This window comes from Cavia porcellus, unplaced genomic scaffold (assembly GCF_034190915.1).
Source record: "Cavia porcellus strain 051 isolate PalLab524CR breed Dunkin Hartley unplaced genomic scaffold, mCavPor4.1 scaffold_29, whole genome shotgun sequence".
NCBI lineage: Eukaryota > Metazoa > Chordata > Mammalia > Rodentia > Caviidae > Cavia > Cavia porcellus.
The window spans coordinates 6,813,572-6,828,256 of NW_026947512.1; the positions used below are offsets into that span (position 1 = coordinate 6,813,572).

Below are 14,685 nucleotides of genomic sequence, written 5' to 3' on the forward strand. Positions count from 1 at the left end.
CAAAGGGACTATTAAGAAATTAAGAAGTCTATCCAAGACTGGCATAACAGCTTGAAAGAAACTAAGGACAGACTATCTGCACTGGAGGGCAGACCTATAATATGGGAGAATGAAATGAAAAACTTCTTAAAAATAACAAAGAAACAAACAGCAACAATACAAAGACAAGAAGATGATAAGAGGAGCCATAACTTAAGGATTAAGAACATAAAAGAAGAAGTAGGGACACAAACAAATGAACTACAAAAGCTACTCACAGAAATAATCCAGGAGAATTTTCCTAATTTAGCAAAAGGTAAAGATACTCAGATGTATGAGGCATACAGGACTCCAGCTACCTACAACCCTAACAGAGAAACACCCAGGCATATAATAAAAATTCCAGAAATTCAATACAAGAACAGAATATTAAAAGCTGTCAGAGACAAGAAACAGACCACTTACAAGGGAACACCCATCAGAATTACAGCAGATTTCTCTGCACAAACCATCAAATCACGAAGAGCGTGGGGGGAAATAATTCAAGCTTTGAAAGATAATAATCTCCAGCCAAGATTGAGATATCCTGCACAACTGTCCCTGGAAATTGATGGAAAAACAAGGTGCTTCCAGGATAAAGAGGAACTGGGGGAATTTGCAACCACCAATTCAACCCTACAGAAAGTATTGCAGGATATTCTAAAAAAAGAAAAATACAAAGAACCCAGAAATAGTGGCGGGGAGGCCACAACGAATGGAGCAGAGAACAAAATGAAGAAGACAAACTGACAGCTACTGACAGAAAAAGAGCGCAACAGAAATGAGACAGAGAAGATTGCATGATAGGAACAGCTATTTTGGAGAAAATGACATCTTAATAGGTAATACTGATTTAGTATCATCTTGTTTTGAAGTCTCATCTAGCTTTTGTTCTTCTGTCTCCAATGGTCTAAACAGGTTGTATCTTATTGGATTTTATTATGTACGATAGTATAAGCAAAAACCTTTTAAAGACAAGGAGATTATACAGAAACCATTGTTCATTTTCTGTTAGTCGATTCTAAATACTCTGTAATGCTGTCATTCTCTTAAATGGTTTTACATTGTTTTGATATACTTAATGCTACAGTATACGAAGTTGTACTCAAGGACTTCAAGGAAAGAGTCCATATGGTAACTACTTTTGGGTCGGAATTATCTGGTGGTGAAACACTATTCTGCTTAAATGGTTATGTTTTGATCTGCGCTGTTTCGCTGTTATGCCCTCTTTTTTCTCAGTCTCCACTCCATTATTTACTTTTTTATTTTTATCCGTTTAATTAAAGGGAAAAAATAGCAGGATATAATATAGTAACCCACTTTGACTTTCTATTATCTCGATTTGAAGCCCTGTATTACTCTCACCATCTTGTTTTTGACTGATGTTCCCCTATTCTGTTTTGCTGGATAGTATCAGGTTCGAAAGTTTAGGCATCAGCTGTGAAGATAATGAGATTCATTATAACGCCCATTCTCGTTGACTTTTATCTACTTTTGAAGACCTACAATGTCTCCAATGTTTTGGTTTTGTTCTTTACTGTTTTGTTCAATTGTATTATAACTAATGATATAAGCAATTCTATTAGAGATAGCGGGAGGCATTATGGTAACCATTGTTGATCACCTTGTATTATGTGTTTATATTATCTATTATGTCCACCCTTTTGACTTGACCGATTCTGTTCTGTTATGTCTCATTTAGTTTTACTCTCTTCCAAAAAAGCAATAAGAACCGTGGGAGCAATGAAACCCAAAATGTGTAATAGTCATTGCACAAAAGAGAGGAAAAGAAAGTGCTCTAAACTATATAACTGCATGTATATTTAAGTGTATAAGATAGAAAATGATATCACAGAGTTTTATTGGATCATTGAACAGAACTGTTTGCAGTATCATTGTTGGAATGTCCACTCTATAAGCTTTAAATTTGTGACTTGAACAATTATTTCTAAGATGGCAATGTGTAATCCATTAACTACTGATTTCCTACTGTTCATTTTTTTCTTCTGTAAATCTGTATAACTTGAAAAAAAAAGAGGCAGATTCAAAGAGATTACCAGGAAATTAAAAACTCCATTGAAAGCTGGCAAAACTGCTTCAAAGAAACTAAGGATAGACTATCAAACTTTAAGAGAAGTTTGAAATGTGTGATCATGAAAGATCTCAAAAATAACAAGGAAACAGGCAGTAACAATACAAGGGTAGAAGATGACAAAAGGATCTATAACTTAAGAATAAAGAATGTTAGCAAAGAAGTAGGGGTAAAAACAAAGGAAATACAAAGGCTATTCATGGAAACAATTAAGGAAAACTTCCCAAGCATAGGAAAAGGAAATGATATTCAGAGGTATGAGGCATACAGAACTCCAAGCCACCTACAACCAAAAAACATAGATACACCCAGACATATAATAATCAAGATCCCAGAAAGTCAATATAAGAACAGAATATTAAAAACTGTCAGAGAAAAGAAACAGATCACCTATAAAGGAAAACTCATCAAAATCACGGCAGGCTTCTCGACACAGACCATCAAATTAAGAAGAGCTCAGAGCAAAGTATTCTAAGCCCTGAAAGAAAATAACCTGATATATCCTGAAAAACTGTCTCTGGAAATTAATGGAGAAACAAGATGCTTCCATGAAAAAGAGGGGGAATTCACAACCACCAATCCAGCCCTAGAGAGACTACTGAAGGACAGACATTCTAGAGGGAGAGAAAGAAAGTACCAGGATTGCATGAACGTGGCACAGAGGCCTCAATGAATGGGGCAGAAAGTGGAGCGAAGGAGAAAAGCAGACAACTAATGGCAGGAAAATAGCATAGTAGAAATAAGGCAGAGAAGGTTGTCTATAATCTCTAATATAGATGGCTTTGATACACTAAAAAAAAAAAAGAAACACAGGCAGAGTAGATTAGGAGGTAGGGTCCACCAAGATGCTCTGTATAGGAAATATAATTAACCTGAAAAAGGGTTTATGGACTGAAAATCAAATATGAGAAAACAATGCTCTATGTGACAGGGAATCAGAGAGTAACAGGGGCAACTCGACCAGCACCTGCAGATAGGTTGGAAAGACAAGCTTTTGTAGGTAAAGGAATACAACTTGAGATCAAGTCTAAGAGTGAGAAGGTTTGGAAACACTTAGGAGGTTGCCCCCGTAATCTAAAAACTGAGGGAGGTGGTGGGACCCAAAATGCACAGTGCACCCTGTGGGAGTGAAAGGGGAAGAATAGTCTAAAAGAAGAAGATAGAGGATATTGTTAATAGTGTATCAGGATTTAAAACCCACTTTACTCACACCGCTTTGTTTAGATAGATTATATTCTGTTCCAGTTTTTCTACTTGTACTAGATCTGAGGGCACAGACAGCTATCCCCAAAATAGCAAGATATAGTATGGTAATCATCCTTAATTTCCTATTAACTTAATCTGAAGCCCTGTATAACTTAGACTGTTTTACCATGACTGATCTTAGTTGAATCTGGTTAGATTGCTGTTGAGTATCACCAGATTTTATTCAAATCTGTTATGATTGATAGTATCAAGTCTGAGAGTTTAGGCAAACCCATTCTGGTTTATTACCTGCTTTTGAAGTTTTACACTGTCTACAATGTTTTCTTTTTAGTAATATTGTTATGTACTGCTATATTCAATTATACTATGCTTGATGATATAATTTATTGAAGATAACAAGAGACAATACAGTAACCACTTTGTACTGTGGTTTTATGACTCTTTCATTTCATGTTTTTATAGGAATATGTTTTGGTTTGTCTTGCTTTGTTGTGTTTCTCCCTCTCATACAGAAAGGATACAAATACATGTAGAAACATGCATGTGTAGAACTTATAAATAGTATGAGAACTTAACATAATGAACAACTACTTTGAAGAAAAAGAGACACTACAGTACCCAGTGCTGATTCGGTAGCATCAAGATGTGAAATCCAGCAATACTATTATTCTTTTTCAGAGTGATTTTAGCCTGTTTGTTTTGTTTAATCTTAACAGACATGAAGGTATGGACAACTATTAAAGAGAAGGAGAGAGACACTATGACAGCCATTGTTGACTTGCCTGTTGTCTGATCTTGAAGACCTAAAATGCTTTCCTCATCTTGTTCAGATCAGTTCTATATATGTTGTTTCATGTGAATTCTCTGTATGTGAAGATATGGTCAACTATTTGGAAGAAAACAGACAATATGATAGTGAAGATCTCTGTCTTGCTTTGAAATTTATGTCTCTCACATTGCTTTCTTATGTTGTTTTGCTCTGTTCTATTGTGTTCAATTTTACCCTCTTTAAAATAAACAGAAAGAAAAAAATAATAAAAGTAGACACTGAAATCAATGACATTAAATACATAAGGGGTGTGGTGAATTTAAAAATGATATAACTACATAATGATCACAGTGAAACAAATGAACGGTAAACCTAGAGAAAACACTAATAAACTGCTAGTACAACTAAAGAGACACAAAACATGAATGCTCAGCATAGAAAAGAATGGCAGTCCATAAGGAAGTTCTAAGCAGGAATCTAGATCAAAAACATTATTGAAAATACAGGTAGCAGAGGCAACCAGTTTATGAATACAGAGTGCCAGACTTGTAAGACAGGAAGACCAATAAAAAGAGATACATTAAAAACAAGGGAACATGAGAAATGGATCCAGAACTGCTGGATTACTCAAACAGGTCTAATATATTAGGATTAACATAAACTCAGAAGACAACACAAAGGGCATTAAAAAAAAACTTGTTTGCATAAGTAAGGGCAGAAAACCTTCCAGACATGGAAGAAAAACTTAACATACAGATAAGTGAACCATTAAAAAAAAGTATACCCATAATAATTTAAATATCTAAGATACAAGACTAGAACAGAATCTGCTGTCCACAAAACAACAGAAAAACAACAAATCACCTGTAAGGAAAACCTGTCAGAGATCTGTCAATACAAATCTTGAGAGCAAGGAGAATATGGAATGAAGATCTTAAAGAAAACAATTTTCAATCCATATTGTTATATCCTGTAAAGTTATCTTTCAAAATTGATGGAGAGATAGATACTTCCATAAAGAGTAAAATGTAAAGAAATTCATGACCACCAAACCAACACTCCAAAAAATTCTCAAGGATAGCCTCGAAGGAGACAATGAAGCTAACAATGTCAAAAGGTCCAAAAAATGCATACATCAGGTAGGAATAGTAATTAAGTAGACGGAAAAAAGCAAAACAGCAACTGGAAATTAATACAACAACAGGAATAAGTCAACACCTATTAATTATAAGTGTCAATATAAATGCACTTAAAACACCAATAAAAAGACACAGCTGAGCCGAATGGATCAACAAACAAAATGAAACCGTTTTCTACATAAAGGTAATAGATTTAACCCAAAAAAGAAATGCACAGACTAAAAATCAAAGAATGGAAAACAGTATTCCATGAAACCAGAATCCCAAAACAAGTAGGAGTAGCTATCCAATTTTCAGAAAAAGTGGATTTCAAGCCAAAGCTGATTAGGAAAAGAAAGATATTACAAATGGGTAAACAGAATTATTCAACAGGAACAAATAGCAACAAAAATGTATATGCACCAAACCACGGTGTACCCAACTTCATAAAACAATTCTAATAGACATAAAAAAGATCAGATAAACACCAATAAAATTACAGTGGGACATCTCAATGCCACACCATCACAAATACACCAACTGAACACACACACACACACACACAAACCAACAAAGAACTATGAGAGTTGAACCAAACCTTCAAACACGTGGACTTAATGGATATATACAGGATGTTCCATACAACAACAGAAAACACACTCCTTTTGACCACATGTGGTTTCTATTTCCCCCAACAGACGACATACTAATCAATAAAGACCGCCTAAATAAATGAAAAAGAAAAGCCAAAACATGCCTTGCCATGAGCCAGGAGTGGCCTCCATGGAAACAGGAAAAGAATCAAGAAGCCAAAGCATGCCTTCCTGTGAGCCAGGAGCAGCTGCCATGGGTAATGGAAAGAGAAGTCAAACTACACTTTCCTGTGAGCAGGGGTGGCTCCATAGGGAATGGGAAGAAAATCAAGAAGCCAATTTAACACCTACTCCACACCCCAACAACCTCAGCAGCCAAGGGGAGTCTCCTCCACACCAAAAATCCCTCAGCAGCTGGGGGTGCCTCAGCCACCTGTGCCCCACACCCAGATCTCAGGAGCTGAGGGGAGTCTTGGCCACCTCTGCCCACACCTGAAAGACTTTAGCAACTAAACAGAGCCTTGGCAGCCCCTCCCCCACACCCAGACCACCTCAGCAGCCATGGGAATGTCAGCAATCCCTTCTGCCACCTGCAGTGCCCCCGGGGGCTGGTGGGAACCTCAGCCACCACTCTCTCCACCCAGAGGACTTCAGCAGGCCAGCGAGTCCCCTCCACAAAGCAGAAGACCTCAGTGGGTTGGCAGGAACCTTAGGGAGCCCTCCTCCCAAACACAGAAGAACTTGGCAAGCTGGGGAGAGCACAGGTGAGTCCTTCTGCCATACAGAAAATTCTGGGTGCGCTGGTGAGAGTGCTGGCAAGGCCTCTCTCCACCTACAGTTCTCCTTTTTGGTTGGGTCTTTCTCTGGTTTTGATATTATAGTAAGAGAGACCACACTATAAGTGAAATAAATCAAACTCACACATGTAAATACTATATCGTATATAAGTATACATATATATGTGTGTATATATACACACAAGATAGATAACTAATCTCTGTAAATTCTTCAAAAAGAACATTTTTGTTTTCATTGTTTCATCATTTTTTTCATGCCCAGCTCTTATAATCTGAACTACTTTTAAGATAGCAATATGTACTATATTAAGTAGTGTTGATTTACTATTTTTTTTTGAAATTCTGTATTGTTTTATCCTCTTTCGTTTCATTTTTAAAATTAAAAAAGCCAAACCATGCCTTCCTGTAGTGAGTGGGTACACCGGGTGGGAGAAAAGAAGAGCAAATACCGTCTCCTACCCCTTAAGCAATGGGCTAATTCGGAAGAAGTCAGGCTGAGATGATAGCAACTGAAGTTAAAAAAAAAAAAAAAACCAACTTAATTCTTGTATTGTTTGATCAGCTTTGCAAGCCTCAAACTGGTAGTCTGGGCATCTATTTGGAGGATAACAATATGCATTATAGCAACTGTGGGGGATATCCTTCTGTCTTGTTTTTGAAGTCCAATGTTTTGTTCTGTTTTACTGTTTTTATTCCTGTATCTGATAACCTGAGCAACTATTTTGAAGATAAATAATACGTGATATAATGACTACTGCTAAATTCTTATCATCTTGTTTTGGAAACCTATACAGTTATTGTTCTTTGTTGTTGTCATTTTTCTTTTGGTTTTTTGTTTGCTTCTTGATTTTCCTGTTTTTCTCTTTAAAATAAAAAAGACAAAAAACAAAAAGCAAAACACACACACACACACACACAAATGTAGCATTGAAGGGAAGTATAGCAGCTGGAAATCATGAAACTATCCAGGACATACTGGTCCAGTAGTACAAGCATAAGCCAATGTTTGACTAAAAGATTTCAATCAATGTGACCATTAAGACAGAATACAATCATCAAACAAAATTTATGAGAGCCCAACTGTTACAAGCTCTATTTCTGCACTAGGCCCACTGTACCAAACAAAACCAGAACAGAGTTACTGGTGTTAAGTGCCAAGTAATCAAACTACACTTTGAGATGGGCCAGTTTTCCAAAGCAAAACAAAACCAAACAGGGAACCATAATGAGTATATGGATCAACATGGTCACTATAAATATACCAGAGATAGGTAGGTACAAACAACAACAAAACCCAAAACAGAATAGAACAGGGAGATTGACAGTGACATTAGAGCAGAATTAATGAAACAGAGACTACAAAAAAAAAAAAGTGCAAAGATTCAATGAACTGGAGAGCTGGTGCTCTGAACTGAATAATCAGACAAACCCTTAGTGACTCTTACCCCCATCCAAAAAAACAAAAGACACAAATTAATGTAGTCAGAAATGAAAAAGGTGAAATCACAATGAGTCTTGATAAAATACAGAAAATTGGGGCTGGGGATTTAGCTCAGTGGCATAGGCGTCTGCCTTGCAAGCAGGCGGTCGTGAGTTCAATCCCTGGTACCGATAAAAACGAAAAAGACAAAAAAAAAAAATTGAAAAAAAAATACAGAAAATTATTAGCAACTATAGTGGTACCTTGGTTCCTGAATTTAATTTGTTTCATAATTCTGGGGAAAATGGCCACATTCATATTTGTCCAGCAAAGATGGTTTCAGTTTTGGGGGGTTTTTTGGGTCACTTGACATGGAGTTCATGAACAGAAGCAAATTTTTGCCAAATGCTTCTGTTTATGAACCAAACTGTTCATGAACTAAGGTATTATTATACTTCACAAACATTTATGCCAATCAATTGGAAAACTTGGAAAAATACAAATCCTAGATATATAGATATATATGAATTCATATATAGATATATATGAATTGTCAAAACTGAATCAAGAAGATTTTAAAAATCTTAATCCAATAACAAGCAATGAAGCTGAAACAGTAATAAATTACTACGAAAATCCCAGGTCCTGTGGATTCACAGCCAAATTGTACAAGCAACTTCAGGGAAGATGTAATACCAAAACTCCTCAAACTTTTTAATGAATTTGAGAGAGAAGGAGTACTTCCAAAATTATTCTCAGAAAGTTAACACTATCTGGATCCCAAAACCAGACAAGGACCCAACAAAAAAGGAGAATTATCAGCTAATTTCTCTAATTAACACAGATGCAGAATCCTTAACAAGATACTGGTGACCAGAATGCAACATAGCATCAAAAAGATTATATATCATGACCAAGTAGGCAACATTTTAGAGATGCAAGGATGGGTCAACACACAAAAATCAAGAAATGTAATTCTTCTTATAAAATAGAAGGATGAAGATCATAATTATTGGTATAGATGCAGAAAAAGACTGACAAAATCCACATCAGTTCATGACAAAAAAAATCCACCTAAAATAGGTATAGGAGGTCTTTATCTCAACATGATAAATACCATTTATGACCAACCTACTGAAAACATCACAGTAAATGGGCAACAGCTGAAAGCCTTCTCATTATCACCACTGATATTCAGCACATTCCTCAAAATATTAGACAGAGCAATCTAGCAAGAGAAAGAAAAGGGATACAGATAGGAAAAGATAAAGTCTAAATATCATTATTTAAGATGACAAGATCCTTTACTTACAAGACCCAAAAGATTCCTGGAGTTAATAACCAAATTCAGCAGTGTAGCAGTACACAAAATAAACACACAGAAATCAACAGCATTCCTATATGCTAATAACTAATTCAAAAAAGAAAATAGGAAAACAATATCATGCACAATAATACCAAATAAATGAAACACTTAGGTATTAACTTAAGAGAGTGAAAGACCTTCACAATGAAAATGGCATCAGATTGTAAAAGGAAATTAAAGCAAACATCAGAAAACGGAAAAATAGTCCCTATTCTTGATTAGGCAGAACCAAAATAATTAAAATGGCTGTACTTTCAAAATTTACCTGATTTACTGAAATCCCAATAAAAATACTAATGTCATTTCTCACAGAGTTAGAGAAACAATCCTAAAACTTATATGAAATTAGGAGAGACTTAGGAAGCAAAACCAATCCTGCATAACAAAGCAAAGTAGGTGATACCACAATCTCAGACTTTCAGTTATAAAGATACAGTTATTAAAACAGCACAGTACTGGCACAAAACAGGAATGTGGATCAATGGAACAAAATAGAAGAAGGAAACAACCCCAGACACATACAGTTACTTGATCTTTGACAAAAGGAGCCAAAAACATACACAGGAGGAAAGATAGCTTCTTTAATAAATGGGGGTAGATAGAGCACATATCGATATGCAGAAGATTTAGTCTAGACACATATATCTCACCATGTACCAAAGTAAAATTAAAATGGATCAAAAACTAAATGTCAAAATACTTAACCTACTGGAAGATAAAATAAGTACAACTCTTGAAGACATAGGCATAGGCAAGGACTTTCTCAACAGAACCCCACTAGCACAAGAAATACCTCTGAAAATCAACAAATAAGATTATATCAAGTTAAAAAGTTCCAGCACACCAAAAGAAACAACCAACAGAGTGAAGAGACAGTCTACAGAATGGAAAAAAAATTGCCAGTTATTCCATGGACAGAGTACTAACCTCAAAAATATATAAAGAACTCAAAAAATCAGGACCCCAAACCAAGACCCAATCAGAAAAATAGGCAACTGAAATGAATAGACACCTCTCAAAAGTAATCAAATGGCCAATAAATATACGAAAACAATGCTCATCATAGCTGGTTATCAGAGAAATGCAAATTAAAACTACACTGAGATACCATCTTACCCCAGGAAGAGCAGCTGTTATTAAAAAGAATCTAATAATAACAATTGTTGAGGAGGTAGGGAAAAAAAGAAACTCTACTGCATTGTTGATGGGAAGGTAAACTAGAGTAACCACTGGAAATCAGTGCAGAGGTTCCTCAGAAAACTAAATTTAGAAATTTTATTTCTAATTTCAAATTAATTTGACCCAGCTGTACCCCTTCTAGGTGTTTTCTCAAATGAATTAAAGTCATACAGGGATACATGCATACCAATGTTTAAAGCAGCACAGTTCACAATACTAGATCTTGGAAACAGTTTACATGTTCATCAACAGATAAATGGATAAGGAAAATGTGGTCTCTTTATACAATGGAGTACTATCTGTCATAGAAGAAACTGAGACATTTGTAGGTAAATGGATACAACTTGGAAACATAGTATGAAGTGAAATAAGTCAAACACACCAGCTCAAATATCTCATGGTTTCTCTTATATGAGAAATACACCACAAACACATACAGGGCAAAACAGAAGAGCAATGAGTAAGGAGTAGAGAGAAGTTCAAATACGTCCCCAACATGTGCTCTCTTCAGGACCTCATATACCAATACTTCCCCTAAATATAAATCCTGTTATTTTAAAAATATTCAATATTATGCTAACTGATTTCATTTATACTACTAGTTTATTTTAGTTCATTAAAAAGATATATTATTTGTTAGAATCTTTTAGATTATGTCATACTCTACTTTGAAGATACACAGTGTAATAACTATTGTTATTCTCTTATTGTTTGATTATGAAGGTTTTTTTTCCTTTCTTTTTGAACATTAAGTTTATTGGTACATTTTAGGTATAAATGATGAGCACTGTCATAAGGAATTGGCACCTGTGCATGATATATCTTCATTCTTTTTTCCCATTCCCCTCCCCTGCCCTCACCCTCTCTTCCCTTCCTTATTTACAAAAGCTTTGTTTCCACTTTTTCCTTTTTTCCCTTCCTTCCTTTCTCCCTCTCCCTTTCTAGTTCTCCTATAAAATAAAAAAGAATGTTAGAAAAAACATATAAAGTCATAAAATATGAACTGAATGTACTTGCTACTTTGATTTTATTTTTTCCCAGAAAAAATTTGAGAGTTTTATATTTCTATTTTGAATCCACAATTTAAGTGTGAAGGTCTAACTGCTTTATAAAATTTAAATTTATTTAACATTTAAATTTTGGAAAATAATGGTTGCTGTTTTATTTGAGCTTTACTTTTCTTCAAGTATAGTAAATATGGCATATGTCTAAGGGAGTCATTACTGTCATAACGAAGGATCTAATATTTGGCTATATACTTAATCAGTTTTCCTTAAAAAAAAGATTATAGGAAAATACACTTCATAAACAGAAACACAAAAAACATTAATAAAATGTTAGCAAGTTGAATGCTGTAATATGCAAAAAATGATAGTACATAATGACCAAGTAGGATTCATTCAGCAATGGAAGGTCAGCTTAACATTAAACCATGTAATTTTTTAAAAGAAAGGTTCTTAGTAATCTCAACAGATGGAGAAAAAGCATGACAAATTTTAACACACATTCATTAAAAAATTCTCAGAAACTAGAAATACTAGGGAACTTCCTCAATCTAATAATGAACATCTGTATTAAAAATAAAAAGTCAGCTACAGTTAACGTAATGAATAAACACTGAATGCCTTCTCCCTACAGTTAAGAACAAGACAAGAGTTTCCAACTCTCACCATTTCTATCCATAATATTCTTAGGAGCCTAATCCAAATTAAGAGGAAGAAATGGCACACTGATTGAAAAGGAATATAGAAAACTGTCCTACTCCCAGATTTTATGATGGATGGTCTGTCTGAACAGAAAAGTCTCAACTCTGCAAAATAGCAAATGGAACTTGAACAACTGGATTTATTAAGTACCTTGTTTCAAGGTCACAGGACACAAAGTCAATATAATTTTAAAAATTCAAATGATTTTCAATATACCAGCATTAATTTGAAAATACCATTCATAATAGTATTTGAGGAAGTGAAATGAACAGACACTTCTCAGAAATACTACCACAAATGGCCAATGAACACATGAAAAAAGTCCAACATCTGTGGCCATTAGAGAAATGCAACTTACAACAATGCTAAGATTTCATTTTACACCAGAAAGATGGAAATCAACAAGAAGTCAAAGAATAAGAAATGCGGGCATGGCTGCAGAGAAAAAGGCTGCTGATGGGAATGTACACTAGTGCAACTATTATGGAAAGCAGTTTAGAAATTCCATTTGACCTAGCTATTCTCCTTTTAGGTATCTTCCCAAAAGAGCTGATGACATCACATTATACCAATACATGCACACCAGTACTTATAGCAGCACGATTATTACAGCTAAATCCCAGACACAGCCTATATGCCTACTGACAGACAAATAGGTAAGAATATATGGTATCTACACATAATGGACTACTACTCAGATATAAAGGAAAACTTTGAGAATGGATGCATCTGAAAAATATAATGTTGAATGAAATAAATCACACAAGCTTAAATATCATATGGTATCTCTCATTTGAGCAAGGCAAAGTGCAAACAGAAAAATAAAGGATGGATAGACACAGACAAGGAGATAGATCTCTTGCAAATGGGAAGTGGTCCCCAAGACCAAAAGCAAGGGAAGGAGGCAAGGGGAAGTAAGATTTACAACATAACATGAATCGGTATCAAAGACCCACAATAAGGGTAAACACTGTGTGTCATAAACTGAGCTAAAAATAATAAATGAAAATGGGGAAAGAGAATTTACAGAAGGGAGGAGGGAGGTGGATAGGAAGAGAATTAAAAAAGAGAAAAAGAAAGACGTAAGGGATAAATTTAATATATGCAAGGTTTATGCTCTGAAACCTATAAAACTGCTGAATTTAAAAGCCTAAGTATCATGCTCTTGGATTAGCTAATTTCAACATTATAATGATGTGATTCCCCCCAAAATTTGTCTATATATTCCAATGCAATTCTAATCAAAAGTATAAGAGGCTTATTTTTGGTAGGAACTGACAAGCTGATTTATATCAAATTAAATGTATACAGAAAAGCAAAATCCTAGAAACAATTTTGAAGAACAAAGTTGCAAGATTCAATTATATAATTTCAAAGTACTATAAAGCTATAGGAATTAACACAGTATGCTATTGGCAAAATAACACACATAGATATCTAGATCAGAATAAAGTCTCAAATAGAATCACATATTTATTTGGTCAACAGATTTGATACAAAAGCATAACTAACTAAACCAAGAATGGCGGCACATGCCTGTAATCTTGGCCCTGCAGGAAGCTGAGAAAGGAGAGCACAAACTCAAGCCCAGCCTGAGCAGTTTAGCAAGATCCCATCTCAAAAAATTTAAAAAGGGTTGTAGCTCAGTGTGAAGGGCCCAGGTTCAATTCCCAGTACCCAAAACAAAAAAAGTACTTAAGTAATAGGAAGAAGCGAGTTTTTTCAACAAATAGTGCTGACACAATTGGTTGTCCATACGTAGAAAACTTTGATTCTTACCTGCTAAGAAACATTAACATAAATACTAATATAAATATTAACTTGAAATGGTAATAGATCTAAACGAAAAAAACTGAAACCATAAAGATTTTTGAAAGAGACAGGAAAAAGCTTTTGTGACTGGGATCCAGCAAAGATTAGGTAGGCAAAGACCATAAGCTAAAACTATGAATTACACTTCACCAAAATTAAAGACTTCTGCTCCGTAAAAAAGTAGTGAAAGAGTCAAACTGTAGATCAGAAAAACATCTGCAAAACACCTCCTTGGTAAAAGACAATACAAATGTTAACAAAGATGGAATGTAACTAAAACTCTCATGCATATCTCATGGGAAAATAGTCATTCACCCACACACTGGCAATTCATTATAAATGTGGAATTTCTGTGTCATCTAGTAGGCTCCTAAGTATTTACACAAGACTATGTCCATACAACGGCATGCACATGTTCAGGGTTTTCATCAGTAATAGTTCCAAACAGAAAAAGGCAAACACTAAGAGATAACTAATTGAGGTGTATCAATATGAAATATTTCTGAATTTTGAGAAAAAAGGAACAATTTAAACTTAGAGGACTCTCAGAGGCATCCTGCTAAATTAAATAATTCACATAAAATATTAGCTATTGCTCAATTCCATTAA

The 14,685-nt window shown here is 34.9% G+C and overlaps 1 protein-coding gene across 4 annotated transcripts in view; it reads right to left on the reverse strand.

The window, feature by feature from the left end:
* The window catches only part of Tdrd5 (tudor domain containing 5), an 84,639-nt gene that overhangs the window by 64,159 nt on the left and 5,795 nt on the right, over positions 1-14,685 (reverse strand). The window lies entirely within an intron of this gene.